Below are 14,126 nucleotides of genomic sequence, written 5' to 3'. Positions count from 1 at the left end.
ATAATAGCACATAAAACCATATATATTTATATACATATAATAGCATACATATTTATATATACATATACACACACACAGAGACATATAGAGATAAAAATATATATTTTTATATTTATGTATATATATTATAGCACATAAAACCATATATATTTATATACATATAATAGCATACATATTTATATATACATATACACACACAGAGACATATATAGATAAAAATATATATTTTTTATATATATGTATATATATTATAGCACATAAACCCATATATATTTATATATACATATACACACAGAGAGACATATATAGATAAAATATATATATCTTATATAAATATATATAGTATATATGTGTATATATATGTGTGTGTGTATGTATATATATATATATGTATATATAGTTCTGAAAAAGGCATCAAAGACAGAAACTTTCTCTTGCCCCTGCCCCTATTTTATTCCTAATTGTGGATGATGGATTGCATTTATATGGCTCTCTCTAATCTCTTTTCTTAAATACAAATATACCTCTGTAAGAATTCCTTGGGAAGAGCTGCGGGCAGAAAGCTAATTCAGCCTCCTTGCTGATTCATATTCCCTGCTTGCCTCAGGCATAACAGTGCTGGGCTTGTGGAAGTTGGTGCTTGCAGAAAACCCCCACCTGTTGGAGGGAGCAGCTCTGGGGTGTCTCGTCCTTCCCCCGTTATCAGCCCTGGCTGGCTGCAAGAATAGAGCCAGTGTAACAGTCCGGGGATGGGAAACGAGGCACAGCAGCCAAAATGGGAATGAAAGTCTCTTTTTAGCAGCTGAACAGAAGATAGGAGTTAAAATATGCAAGTCCATGATGGAGCAGGGAAAATGTGGGCTTTGTTAAAATTAACTGGTGAGGGCTGCTCCCCATCCTTCCTCCTCAGCCACTGTGGGAACACCATGGCTCTCCTCCAAACAGGGGCTCAGTTTTGGGTTTGCCTCGTGCCAGCTTCCACCCTTAGGTAGGAGGCACTGGAGGTGCTGTGAGCTGCAAAAATCTAAAAACTTCCTCAAATATCCATCCTGAATGTACACATTTATATGCGTGTGCATGCACATATATAAATATACACGCACACATGTAAAAATAAATGCATGTATATACATATTTTCAAGTCCTCAGCTGCTCTGTTTGCAACATAAACTTCCAGTCTAACTAAAAAAAGAAAAAAAAAAAAAAAAAAAAAAGAGGAGGAAATCAACAGTTGGAATTGCTTGGAGGGAAGTGATGCTGCCTGCAAAATCAGTTTGTTTTTAGGGCTGCCTTTGCTGGTGTATAACTCATGTCAGGAGTTACCTCCAGCACCTGTGGCAAATTCACTCTTGGTTCAGACTGAATTTGCAGGAGCCAGAGGGAACAGCCCCGAATTTGAACCTGGCTCCTACCCCTGCTGCATTAAAGAGGAGAATTGTTAACTACAACTCAGCTCATTAAAAGGGGGATGAAAGGAGAGGGCAGCTCGGAGGGAGGGGAATTTACTCAGCAGGGAGGGAGTAAGGGGTAGGGATGGAAAATCCAACACGTGGGACTCCAGGAGCTGGTTAGGAGAGCACATTGACAGGGGGAGCCCTTAAAATTTTGGGAAAAGCTTTTTTTTACTCCAATTGTAGGATTTTCCACAGTGGAGGGATACCTGAGAGTAACTTGGGATGAGCTTCATGCCACAAAGCCACAAATCCAAACTGAGGCTCTTCAGAAACTCTGGTATTAACTTCCAGTAGTTTTACTGGTTAAACTGGTGGTCTTGTATGGATTCAAAGCAGACAGCTAAGGATGAGGTGCTCCCTTTCCCTTTTGCATCCTTGAAGAAAACCCCCTGAAGAAAGTGTAAGAAATGCCCTCGGCTTTTGGGGCAGGAAAGGAGCAAGATCCACATTCCTCCTGTGGAACCAGTGCTAATTCCTGGCTGCTCTGGATGGGAGCAGGAGAGGGATTAGGGGATGCATGAAGTGGAATTTTGTGATCAAAGTGAATTTTTGGGTTTTTTTGCACTGGGCTGTGACACTCAGGGTGGCTGTTTGTACCTCCACTAGGTTAAATCAGCATTGTTAGCCCTTTAGGAATGAGTAGATATTACCACACTGCCCCTTGAAAAAAAACAATTACTGCATCCATTGGGCAGTACATTAATTGACACCGTTTAATTACAGCCTCTGAACGAAATAAATTTCAAATTTCCAGTGTATTATTCCATTCAATTACTGCAAATCTCTGTCCATTTGCAGCCACAGGCAGCTGGGTTGGCAAAGCTGGGCACACACACCAGCAAATATTCCGCTTTGCCCTCATCCCTGGGGAATCAGCTCCAAACCCAGACCCAGCAGCCTGATTTCTGCCTCTGGTGCCTTTTCCAAGCTTTTGTGGAGGTGGGATGTTTTCCAGCCATTCCCAGGAAAAGGAGGTCAGGTCTGGGGCCAAATCAAGCTGATACAGAATTTGGGAAGGAGCTGAAACATCTTCATGGGGTGTGGGATGATATCCCAGCCTTACTGAGGTCAGAAAGGAGTTGGTGACCATGGCCCTGGGGTTGGGGTTTCTCCTGGAGCCTTTGGTGAGGTTTCCATGGTAAACCTGGAGTGAAGCCAAGCTGAAATCCAACAATGCCCATCCTTTTAGTCCTTCCAGCAGAGCTGCATCATTTAATCCCAGAACTAGAAGGTACCAAAATTTACTAAAATTTAGATGGCTAAATTTTATCAGACTCTGGCAGCAGGAGAAACTGGACCATGATTTTCTGAGCAGTTCACTTATAAGTTCATTTCAAGGACCCCAATGTCCCAATCAAAGCAAAACCTGAGGTACCTGCAAGGCTACCTTACAGATCCTCTTGTTCCAAACCCCTGATATGACAGGGACACCTTCCACTATCCCAGGTGGCTCCAAGCCCCATTCAACCTGGCCTTGTCCCAAAAGCCTACATTTCACAAAATTCCTTGTGTTTTCAGCCACGGAAGCTCAACAAATGAAATAATCATGGGAAGATTTGCCAATCTGGCATAAATTTGTGCAGAAAGAGCTTTCTAGCCAAGGACAGACAATTTGCTGTCCGTGCTGCTAACCAGTCACAGGAAACGTGGCTGTTTGACAAGTTTGTGATTAGGGGACCACCAAAATAGGTCCCCAATTTAAAATAAATTTGGGACCTATTTAAAATTCATTTAAAATAAATGAAATAATAAATTCATTTAAAATAAATGAAAAAATAAATATAAATAAAATTTAAAATAAAATAAATTAATAAAGAAATTAATAAATGAAAAAATGAATAAATAAGAATATTTCATATATTATAATTATATAAATATATAAAGTATATATTATATATTATATATTATATATAGTATTATATTTAAATGATATTATATCTATACTATAATGAATAATATTTATAAATAGATAAATAAACAATCAAACAAATAAATAAATGGATGAAATAAGTACACCTCTGGCCATATGCTCTTAAAGGCCATCCCATTCCAGCCCCCTGCCATAGCAGGGACACATTCCACTATCCCAGTCTTAAAAAGTGCAGGAGAGAGGGAGGTTTTATTTTATTATTATAATTATTTTCTGTTACATTGGCATTTTCTGAGCAGCCTGAATTTGGGCAGGAAGCTCAGAGGAGTCTGGGAAATGACACGGGCAAAATTCCTGCAGCTTTTGCCCCAAGCTACAAATCTCTCTGTGTTAAACATGTTTTCTTTCAACACAGATGCCCTCACTGCTTCATCCTGGGGCTATGAAATACTCAAGCATTGTGAAGAGAAGTAAGACAACCCCATTTCCAGGGACTCTCCAGCTCTGTGGCAGTGCTAGCTCTGGCTCTAGAGTGTGGATTGGAGCAGTGATTTCAGCTTTGCTAAACACGTTTTCCTTAAACACATGTTTAAGGATAGGCATTTACTAACCTGGGACCTAAAAGATAATTTTGCCCCAACCCCTTTCCATGATCAAGGACACTTCCCACCATCCCAGGTTGCTCCAAGCCCTGTCCAACCTGGTCTTGGACACTGCCAAGGATCCAGGAGCAGCCACAGCTGCTCTGGGCACCCTGTGCCAGGGCCTGCCCACCCTCACAGGGAACAATTCCTTCCCAATCTTTAATATCTTTGAGCTGCTCACCAAATGGGCTTCCTTGCAAAGAAAAAGGACTTTTCATTCCAGGTTAAGCAATGCTGTTCCTTTTTTTTCTCCAGCCCTGCAGTTTCTTTTTCATTATGTCTGGGAGAAGGGAACACAAATAGAGACACAGGAGAAACCTGACAGAATTCAGCCTAATAGGGAATATGGGACAGCATTTTTGCTTTTAGATCTGTACTGAGCCTCTCATCTTTATTAGAGGAGTTGACAACTGAGCTTATTTCTCTGTGTGATAAATCCACTGTAGTAAAAGGCTGTTTCCAGATGGCAATAGCTGGCACATAGGAGTAAGATATAAGCAGAACATCAGATACACAGATATAAGCAAAACATCAGATACTCCCAACCAAAACTGTTGGCTGGTCAAAAATTCTTCAGTTTTAATGGTGTGCGAAACGCCACGTGAAACACATTCCCTCAATAAAAATCGTGGGGGATGTTATTTTCAAATGAGCTCTTTAATTAAGAATTCTTTTCTTCGGCCTCAAAGTTTTCCCTCCATCCTGGATCAGCAGAAAAAAGCCAACACGGCTGAGCTTATCCAACTGACACGGGAGGATTGGAAAGCTGGGAGTAGGTGGTGACAGGGATAATTTGGGTTGTAAAGTGCTAATGACCTCCTGGGATCATCAGAGCCCGTTTGTTTGGGTTCCTTTGGCTACAAATGCCTTTGCCATGAAGGCACAAAGCTGCTTTCAGCCCCGGGAAAGGCAGGATGGATGCAGAGGCTGTGCCTGTGGAGGAGGTCTGGTGGCAGCAGCACTTTGCCCCCCAAGCCATGGAGACGGAGCTTTCACAGCTGGAACAAGTTTTTCAAAGCAAGTTAAATCTCCTGCTCTTCATTCCTGTATCATCCACAGCTCCATTGTCCCACACTGGGATGGTGTCCCTCACATTCCCAGCCTGGATGGGAGGTGGGCAGGTTTGGGAATTTCAGCTGTGTCCTCCCCTTTTTCCCTCTTGCCACGATTTTCTCCTGCTTCTGGCTGCAAGTCTAATAAAACAAAAACCCTGTGCATTATGCAAAGCCTTTAATTTAAAATGCTATCCATAAATCCGGTCCGTTTTATTTTGCCACGGATGGGGTTTTAGCTATATTTGCTGGTTTGCTTTTTTTTTTTTTCCCCTAGGATTTCTGCTCTGAATCTTTTTAGAGCTGTGGTTGGGCTTTGCTCTAGGGAATGTCTGCCCTCACCCTCCAGCCTTCAAACTCTTTCCCTGTGTAAACCCTTGCACGCAGCCACAGAAATGTGCTATATATTATGTATGTGCTATATATTTTGTGCTATATATTGTTTTTGTGCTCTGTTTTGCCTCTGATTATGTATGCTCTGTCTGCTGTACATGGCCTGTGTGCTGTGTAGCCATATATTAACATACCAAATACATTTACATTCCATAATTGTTATAGAGACTCCTGCAATGCTTTGGGTTGGAAGGGAATTTAAAGCCCATCTCGTTCCAACACCCTTGCCATGGGCAGGGACACTTCCCACCAGGCTAAGCTGTAGGGGGATACAGTATGGTTAAATGAAGGTGGTATAGAATTTACTCTTATCCCCTGAAGAGTTGCAACGGAATCAATTACCAAAAATTAGGAGCAGGCCTAATGTTAAAAGGCCACACCTGTAGCCAATAAGAACAATGGTATAAAAGAGTATATTGGTGGGATCTGGAGTCAGATGGTTATTGCAAGGACCAGGAAGAGTCGGTGCTTAGAGGAGCTGCCTGTGAGAAGAATTGAGGAGGTATGAAACTCTGGCAATATGGAATTCTTGCACTATAATGATAATAGAACTCTTGGTATACAAGACAACACTAAGCTGCCCCAAAACTCATCCCATCTAGCCTTGAATACTCCCAGGGATGGCAATTTTTGCTCAGAACCCCTCAGGTTTGGTTTATTTTACGGAGGCAGCCCTGTCCTCCGGCCCAGTCCCGCCTGCCGCAGGCCGAGTGGTTTTTCCCAGGAAAACTCTCCAAAATCAGCTCTGGCTCCTGCTCAGAGAGTATTAGTGTGTGGATTACGTGTAATGCAACCCATTATGCAAGGCAGCCGGGATGGCAGTGGGGATTACAGCCCCAAAATCCCATGGAAATGCGGGTTTAGCAGCCCTGGGTGAGCGCTGGGCCCTGAGGCCGCTCCCAAAGCACAGAGAGGAGGGAGCTGAGCCTCCAGCATTCCCTCCCTGGGGATACCCCTCAGTGCATTTCATGGAATCACAGAATATCCTAAGCTGGAAGGGACCACAAGGATCAGGGTGCAACTCCTGGCCCTGCACAGACACCCCAAAAATCCCACCCAGTGCATTGTCCCAACTCTGCAGCCTCAGGGCTGTGCCCATTCCCTGCTGTGAATAATGTGTGTTTTATGATTGGCTTTTTGCAAATATTAAAGTGAATATTATATATGTTGTGTTAGAAAGTAATGCTGTATTCATTCTCTTAAGTAGTGTGTTAAATATAGTTTTAGGTTATAACAAAATGTTAAAATAGAAACTATGCTATGTAGGATACTTTTTTTAAAGGGAGGACTCGCACTGAGACAGCAGCCACAGGACACCTGAATCTTTCAGAGAAAGAGAATCTATTGCTCCATTATCAGGAGAAATGAACTTCTTCCTGCCTCATTTAGGCAGCATGTCACCATTAGGATTGTGAGGAAGAAGTTTATGATGACCAGACAGAATCCTCTATTTGAGCAGAATTTATGCATCGTGTATGAGGTGTATGAATATGCAACAGGTTATTGCTTTAAGGGTTAATCCTTTGTTAATGTGGGTCCTTTTTTGGGCTCGTGCTGCCCAGAAAAGGTACCCAGACATGCGTAACTCTTTGTTTCTATTGTCTCATATTGTCCTAATTCAAATTGTCCAAATTATTATTACTCTAATTGTATTACTATTTCTATAACCATTTTACTGCTATTAAACTTCCAAAATTTTAAAAACAAGTGATAGGCGTTTTTCACACTGAGGAGCCTTTTCAGAGCCCCACCACCTTCTGGATGAAGAATATTTTCCTGACATCTAACCTAAACCTCCCCTGACTCAGCTCCAGCCGTTCCATCAGGTCCTGTCACCTGTGAGAGTGAAGAGTTGGTGCTGCCCCTCTATAGGAATGTCCCCCCTGTTGACAGAGTGACAAAACTATCCTTTGTCCCCTTAAAAAGGAAATAAGCCCAGAAGTTTCTCTCCTCAATTAGGTGAAAAGACATCTCACAGGACCTGGGGGACTTCACCTCAAACTTAAGGATGGCTAATGGGACAGAAGCCAAAAAGTCCAGCCTGGGCAATTCACTAGAAAAAGAAGAGAGCAAAGAAACTGATCACTTTTGTGAAGTGTTTTACCAAGGGCAAGAACCTCTTGCACCTGGCTCAGTCTTTCTCTGTTTTGTTATTTTGCCTTTTATTAAAACCTTTTTGTTTCCAACGCTGCCACAGAAGCCATCCTGCTGATTTTATGCCTTCTAAGGTAGCTGAGCTATCTTGGGTGTGAAATAGATCTCCAAGAGCTTGTGAGACCTGGCTTGAGGAGACCCACGTTTCACCCCTTTGCTTCCCCTTGTGAGGATTTTGGAGGCTGCAATGAGGTCTCTCCTCAGTTGGTGTTTCAGCTCCTGGTGCACATCCCAGCAGGAATGATGGGGGATACATCCCTGCCATAGGGTGCAAAGTCCTTTTACAGCATCCTCAGGTCCTTGGTGAATCCTCTCTCTGCTCAGTCCAGAATTACACAGCTGGGACAAGGCCTGCTGTAAGGTCATTATGTTTGTAGAACTTTTTTTCTCTTTTTTTCTCCCTTCCATCCAAATCCACTGACTATTTTTATCCCTGAGCTATCATAGCTTTGTCCTTTGCCTTTTTGGAGTATCATGCTAATTGGGTTGGAACAGAGGCTTTCATTACCAAAAGCAATAGCTCACAAACAGAGTGGCACCAATTATTTCCCAACCAACTGCAGGATTGTTTAATCCAAGGCTGGATTTTGAAGCCAGTGGCACAGAGGGATGGGGATGTCCCACTCTCCTGGCTGTGCAGTCACAGGGATGGTGATAATTATCGGAGAGAGGGACATAGGCAGGGCATTGAATGCTTTTCAGGCAGGATTTTGGGGGTTGAGGAAATGTCAGATTTGATGAAAAGTGACTCTCTGCAGAATCCAGCCAGTGTCAGGATTTCCCCAGGCTGAGGTATGACCTGTTCAAACCTGTGAGTCTGTAGTGGAAAATGACAGAACCTGGAATTGCAGTGGTTGTAGGTAATGGAAAAGCTGGTGGGGATATTAATATCCCTGCTTTCATAGAATCATGGAATGGTTAAGGAAGAACTTAAAGCTCATCCAGTTCTACCCCCTGCCATGGGCAGGGACACCTTCCATTATCCCAGGGTGCTCCAAACCCTGTCCAGCCTGGCCTTGGACACTTTCAGGGATCCAGGGGCAGCCACAGCTTCTATAGGCACCCTGTGCCAGGGCCTCCCACCCTCACAGCCAGGAATTCCTTCCCAATATCCCATCTAAGCCTTCCATCTGGCACTGGCAGCCATTCCCTGGCTCCTGTCCCTCCATCCTTGTCCCCAGTCCCTCTGCAGCTCTCCTGGAGCCCCTTCAGGCCCTGCCAGGGGCTCTGAGCTCACCCTGGAGCCTTCTCCTCTCCAGGTGAGCACCCCCAGCTCTCCCAGCCTGCCTCCAGCCCTTGGAGCTTTTCTCTGGACTCATTCCAGCAGATCCACATCCCTCTTATATTTGAGGCCGTGGAATTAAGTGTAAGGTTAAGCTTAATTACATTTCTCTGTTCGATGTTAGGATGAAACCCCTCAGGAGGGCTGGAGCACCCGAGGGTTGCTGCTTTCCAGCCCCAAAAGCAATGGGGATTTTTTCCAGCCAGCCCAGCAGCACTCGGCCCCTCTCTGTCTCCCCTCCCAAACTGGGATCACTGGGTGCAAATGGTAAAGTCACTGATGCATAGAGGAGAACCAAAATATCCTACAGAGGAAGGGTTTGGTTGGCCAGCACCTCTCCAGGTTGGCACAGAGGAGTGGAAGCTGCGGAGCAGAGGCTGTAAAATCTCCTTGATCCAGGGGAAACACTGCTCTGAGGGGCTTTAGGGCATTAGGAGAGCACAGAGCTGGGCTGTGGGGTAGGGACAGAACCCCCTGAGCCGCCTGGTGCCTGCAGAGCCAGCCCTGTGCTAATCCCTGACCCCGTGCAGGTCCTGTAGGGAATCCAAGGGATCAGCACAGATGCTCTGCTCCACAGGAACACCTGGCAGGTCGGGTTCTGTCCTCTGCAGAGCTGCTCCTGCAGGTGGGGAGAGGGGGAAAGCAGTGAGGAATCGTCTGTGATTAATGAAGTCAGGGTGCACACATCCACAGGGATCACACCATCCCCAGTGGGGATGTTCAGCAGGGCAGGATTAATCCCCTGTCTGTCACCTTGCACTGACACTGGCCACAGCCAGATGCTGCTGGGGAAGGTGTAAGAAGTCTGGGAGGAGGCAGAGACCCCTCTGCTCCCAATGCTTTCCCTCCTCTGCCCTATTTCTCTGCCATGCCAAGGGGACTGTGATGGGTACTGTGCTCTGGGCTGCAGGATGAGCACTGTGCTGGAGGCTTTCAGTATTTCTTTTTGGTTCTGAGTTGCAGCCACCAGAAGATGCTGCATTTGGGGCTGCTGGCTGAGGTTGCAGCGTGACAGTGGTGGGGACAGTGGGCTCTGAGACCTTGGCTGTGCTGCTCACTCCTGGGAACACCACACTGGCCCAACCTCTTGTCCAGGAGCATGGAACATAGACTTACAAACTCCAGCCAGCTCAAGGAGGGGATCAAGGCAGGGAATAGAAGCACTTTTCTGCATTTATTTGGTATTTGAAATTCTCCCTGGCAGCTCACACTTGGCAGGTTAAATCCCTTTCCCTCTGTCTCTTGGCACTAAGCCCGCTGGAGGCCGAGCTGCAGCCCCAGCCCTGTCCCAGCCATGGTCTCAGAGGACATGCACATGGATTTTTCCGAGTCCTTCCCTCCAGCAAAGGCAAATGATGGGCGAAGCTCAGGCTGGGGACAGGCACGGGGTCTGCACTGTGTGTTCCTGCCTCCAGGGATAACCTGAATGCCTTCCAAACCCCAGGGCAGGATCGTGGCTCCATCTCCCCCTGCTCCCACCTTATTGCCCTCCTTGGACCCTGCCACTCTCTGCAGGGCAAGGGGCTGTTGCCCATCACCCTGCTGCTGCTGCTGCTCTTGAGCCTCCTCGACTGCAGCTTTGCTGTAGAAATGCTGGATTTTTTTTTTCCCCTAGAAAAAAGATTTGTATTTTCTTAGATCTGCAAGGCTAATTGAGCAGAGGAATCGATTACCATGGCCATGGAAAACGCCTTATCTCTTTAAGTCTATAAAGCACTCACGCTGATGTAGTTATGAAATACCTGTGAAGCCCCTGAGGTGTGTTCTGCCAGAGAGCAGAGCTGCTGCTGGGGTCTGTCCCTTCCCTTGAGAAACACAGAATCCGGGGAGCTCTGCCCATTGCCTGCTGCCTCTCCAGCAGGGAGCTGTGCTTGCTGTCTCAAGGGGCTCCATGTTGCTCCAGTCAGCAGGACTTGTCCTTGTCCTTAGTGGTGGAGAACACAGAGGCAGCTTTGAAATTGCTGGGATGATGCTCAGCTGTGGATGATGTCGCTGGTGTGTCTCAGCCCAGCAGTGCTGGTTATCCTTGCTTCACCTCTACTCCTTGGCCTGAAAATGTGGGATTGGCCAATCCTAAACATGCTGGAAGCACTGAGACACTCAGATTCACAGAATCACAGAATGGTTTTGGGTGGGAGGGATCTCTTAAAGCTCATCCCATCCCACCCCTGCCACAGCAGGGACACCTTCCACCATCCCAGGCTGCTCCAAGCCCTGTCCAACCTGGCCTTGGGCACTGCCAGGGATCCAGGGGCAGCCACAGCTGCTCTGGGCACCTGTGCCAGGGCCTCACCACCCTCAGAATGAAGAATTTTTTCCTAATATCCCACCTGGACCTGCCCTCCTTGAGCTTAAAGCCACTCCCCATTGTCCTGTCCCTCCATCCCTTGTCCCCAGTCCCTCTCCAGCTCTCCTGGAGCCCCTTTAGGCCCTGCAAGGGGCTCTGAAGCCACTCTGGAACCTTCTCCAGGCTGAACAGCCCCAGCTCTGCCAGCCTGTGGTCACCTTCATGGGCTCCTCGTGGTTTCTGAGCTCCAGGAGGAAATTCAGTGAGAGGCATCATGCCCTGGTGTATTCAGGCAGCTCTGATGTTTTAACCCTGCCTTCTGCTGGGAACCTCAGCATCCCTTTCTGACACACACACCTGTGCAGAGCCACGTGGAGAATTACAGGCACCAAGTATTACAAAGCCAGACTTTGGGATATTCTGTGTGTTCAGGATGAATCCTGGGCCATTAGCAATATCTCCTCTCCTTTTACTTTTTATTTTTTTTTTCCACCAGGATAGTATCAGCAGCCTAAGTGGATGCTTTCTATTCAGTTTTTTCAGGTTTTTTTTTTGTTTGTTTGTTTGTTTTGTGTTTTGTTTGGTTTTTTTTTTTTTGTGTTTTTTTTGTGGTGGTTTTTTTTTTTTGTTTGTTTGTTTTTTTTTGGGTTTGTTTTTGGTTTTTTTTTTTTTTTTTTTTTTTTTTTTTTTTTTTTGTATTCTTTGTGGTAAGAACCACGTAGCGAGCAATCTGTGTGCTCCAAACGTGATAATGCAGAGATCCAGCAGACCCCCTGCTTGGCTGGAGATTGCTGGATAATATATGGCATTCTGGTGAGATAATAACTCCAAATGGAGTGAGGTTTTCTCCCTGCAGCATTTACATCAAATACTTAGGGTAGCCAGCCTTTTGTGGACAGAGGAGTCAGAGGTGGCATCATCTGACTGGAGAACAGAAAAGACTTAAAATAGGGGGATAAAAAGAGCCAGTCATTGAGATGATTTCATTTTTTCTTGAGCTTGCAAGGCTTGGGAGGCCGTGGGATGAAAGGGGATGGAGGGAATAATTGGAGTTATGAAGTGTGGGCAGCCAGCTTGCTGCTGGGGAAGTTAATGAGCTCTATGAAAATCAAATCCCCAGCACGAGAACTCACTATGAGGATGCTCCCCCTTGGTGTTTTTTTTTCCCCTGCTGGCTGCCAGCAGGTACTGGAAAATGGGATTTTGCCATAGATGATGCCAGCAGCCAACCTGCTGTCGCCAGATTGGTTTCTTGGAAAGGGAGCAGAGTTTCTAGGCAAGGCAAATGCAGAGTCTGGAGTGTGCCTGCCTTCCCCAAAGCACTGCCCTGTGCTGGCAGGAGGGTGCAGAGTCTGAGGGTCAGTGCTGCTATTGACTGTGAAAGGTTGGGGCTGCTGTAAAACAGGGCAAATGCCATATTGCAAAGGGTGAGCTCAAGAATCTGGGAGAAAATCTGCTAAACTGAGGGCTGGTGAGTGGAAATCAAAAGGAGAACAAAGAGCATTCCCTATGTGCCATTGATATGGGATGCTGCTGGGAGAAAAGAGACTCTAAAGTGTAGAAAAGCAAAATAAAGATGAGGAAATATTTAAGAGAACAAAGACCTTGGTGCATTCCCTATGTGCCATTGATTCGGGGTGCTGCTGGGAGAAAAGAGACTCTAAAGTGTAGAAAAGCAAAATAAAGATGAGGAAATATTTAGGAGAACAAAGACCTTGGTGCATTCCATATGTGCCATTGATACGGGGTGCTGCTGGGAGAAAAGGAAAATGGGACCCTAAAATGTAAAAAAGCAAAATAAAGATGAGGAAATAGTTAAGGACTCTGCTAAATGCTGGGGAAGCCTCTTTGGGAATGTGCCACAGGGTTCTGGTGGTTACCCTCAAAAAGGGTGAGCTGAAATCACAACAGGTGCAGCAGGGCAGGGGAAAAGGGCCTATTTTAGGCAAGGAGCTGAAAAATATCATCTGTGTTTGTCCAAAGATGTTGGGAGAGGACACTATAGAGGCTGCCTATAAATACAGAGGGAATGTAAACACCAGGGAGGGAAGCAAACTGATTTAACTGGAAGGGCTGTGTCAGCAGAAAGCCAAATGGCTCTGAAGCAGGCAGGAATGAATCTGAGAGGGGATCAGAACACAGCTCTGGGATCCTGGGGTGCCTGGGGCTAATGGGATTGCTGAGGGTGAGAGACCTCAAAACCAATTTTGAGGCAGAGCTTGTTAAACTGATGAAAGATCTGACAGGGCAGCAGAGTGGGGGCTGAGCTGGGAAATCCCTTTGGGGGTGAATTACTCTGACTTGCATCCACAGCACCCCAGTGAGCCCATGGTAACAGGAGTAGGCACTATTCATAGCACTACAGGGTTCTTTATTTGTATTTTCCATGCCTATCCCATGCTATTTGTAAGGAAAAAAACACCAGGAATATTTGAAATTAACACAGGAATATCTGAAAATGCCTCCCTGCCCCAGGCTGGATGGATGTCAGGATTAGCACAGGGGCTTCCAGCAAGGTCCCTGCTGTTGGTACAAAGGAGCTTGTGAGGGTCCTGTGCTGCTGAGCAGAAGATGCTGGTGCTGGGGGATGCTCAGCCCTGCCTGAGACAAGGATGTGTGGGCACAAACCCACTCTGAGCTGCTGCACATCGCTCCTCTCATGGGAGCCACAATATTGCATTAGCACCTTATGGCAGCAGGCCACAAGTGGGCAAAAATTTACTTTTTTCTCAGTTAATCTTGAACGTTCCCTGCAACCCGAGAATCTCCAGACAGATGGATCATAAAGCTCTTGGTGATTTTTGGGATAGGCCGTCACAGGGAGGTTTGTGGGCTGAGATTTTGGAAAGGGCGGTGTGAGGGAGGTGGGAGAGGCTCCCCTGGGGCAGGAGGGTGTTTGTTCTGCAGCAGGAACAGACCCAGGAATGATTTCCCTGTTTTTTGCCCCAGGCATTTCAGTTTTGTTAATCAGAGGAGCTGTTAATTCCTTG

The sequence above is a fragment of the Melospiza georgiana genome, chromosome 6, assembly GCF_028018845.1.
Source record: "Melospiza georgiana isolate bMelGeo1 chromosome 6, bMelGeo1.pri, whole genome shotgun sequence".
NCBI lineage: Eukaryota > Metazoa > Chordata > Aves > Passeriformes > Passerellidae > Melospiza > Melospiza georgiana.
The sequence above is the reverse complement of the archived record's forward strand: the minus strand, read 5'-3'. Positions refer to the sequence as shown.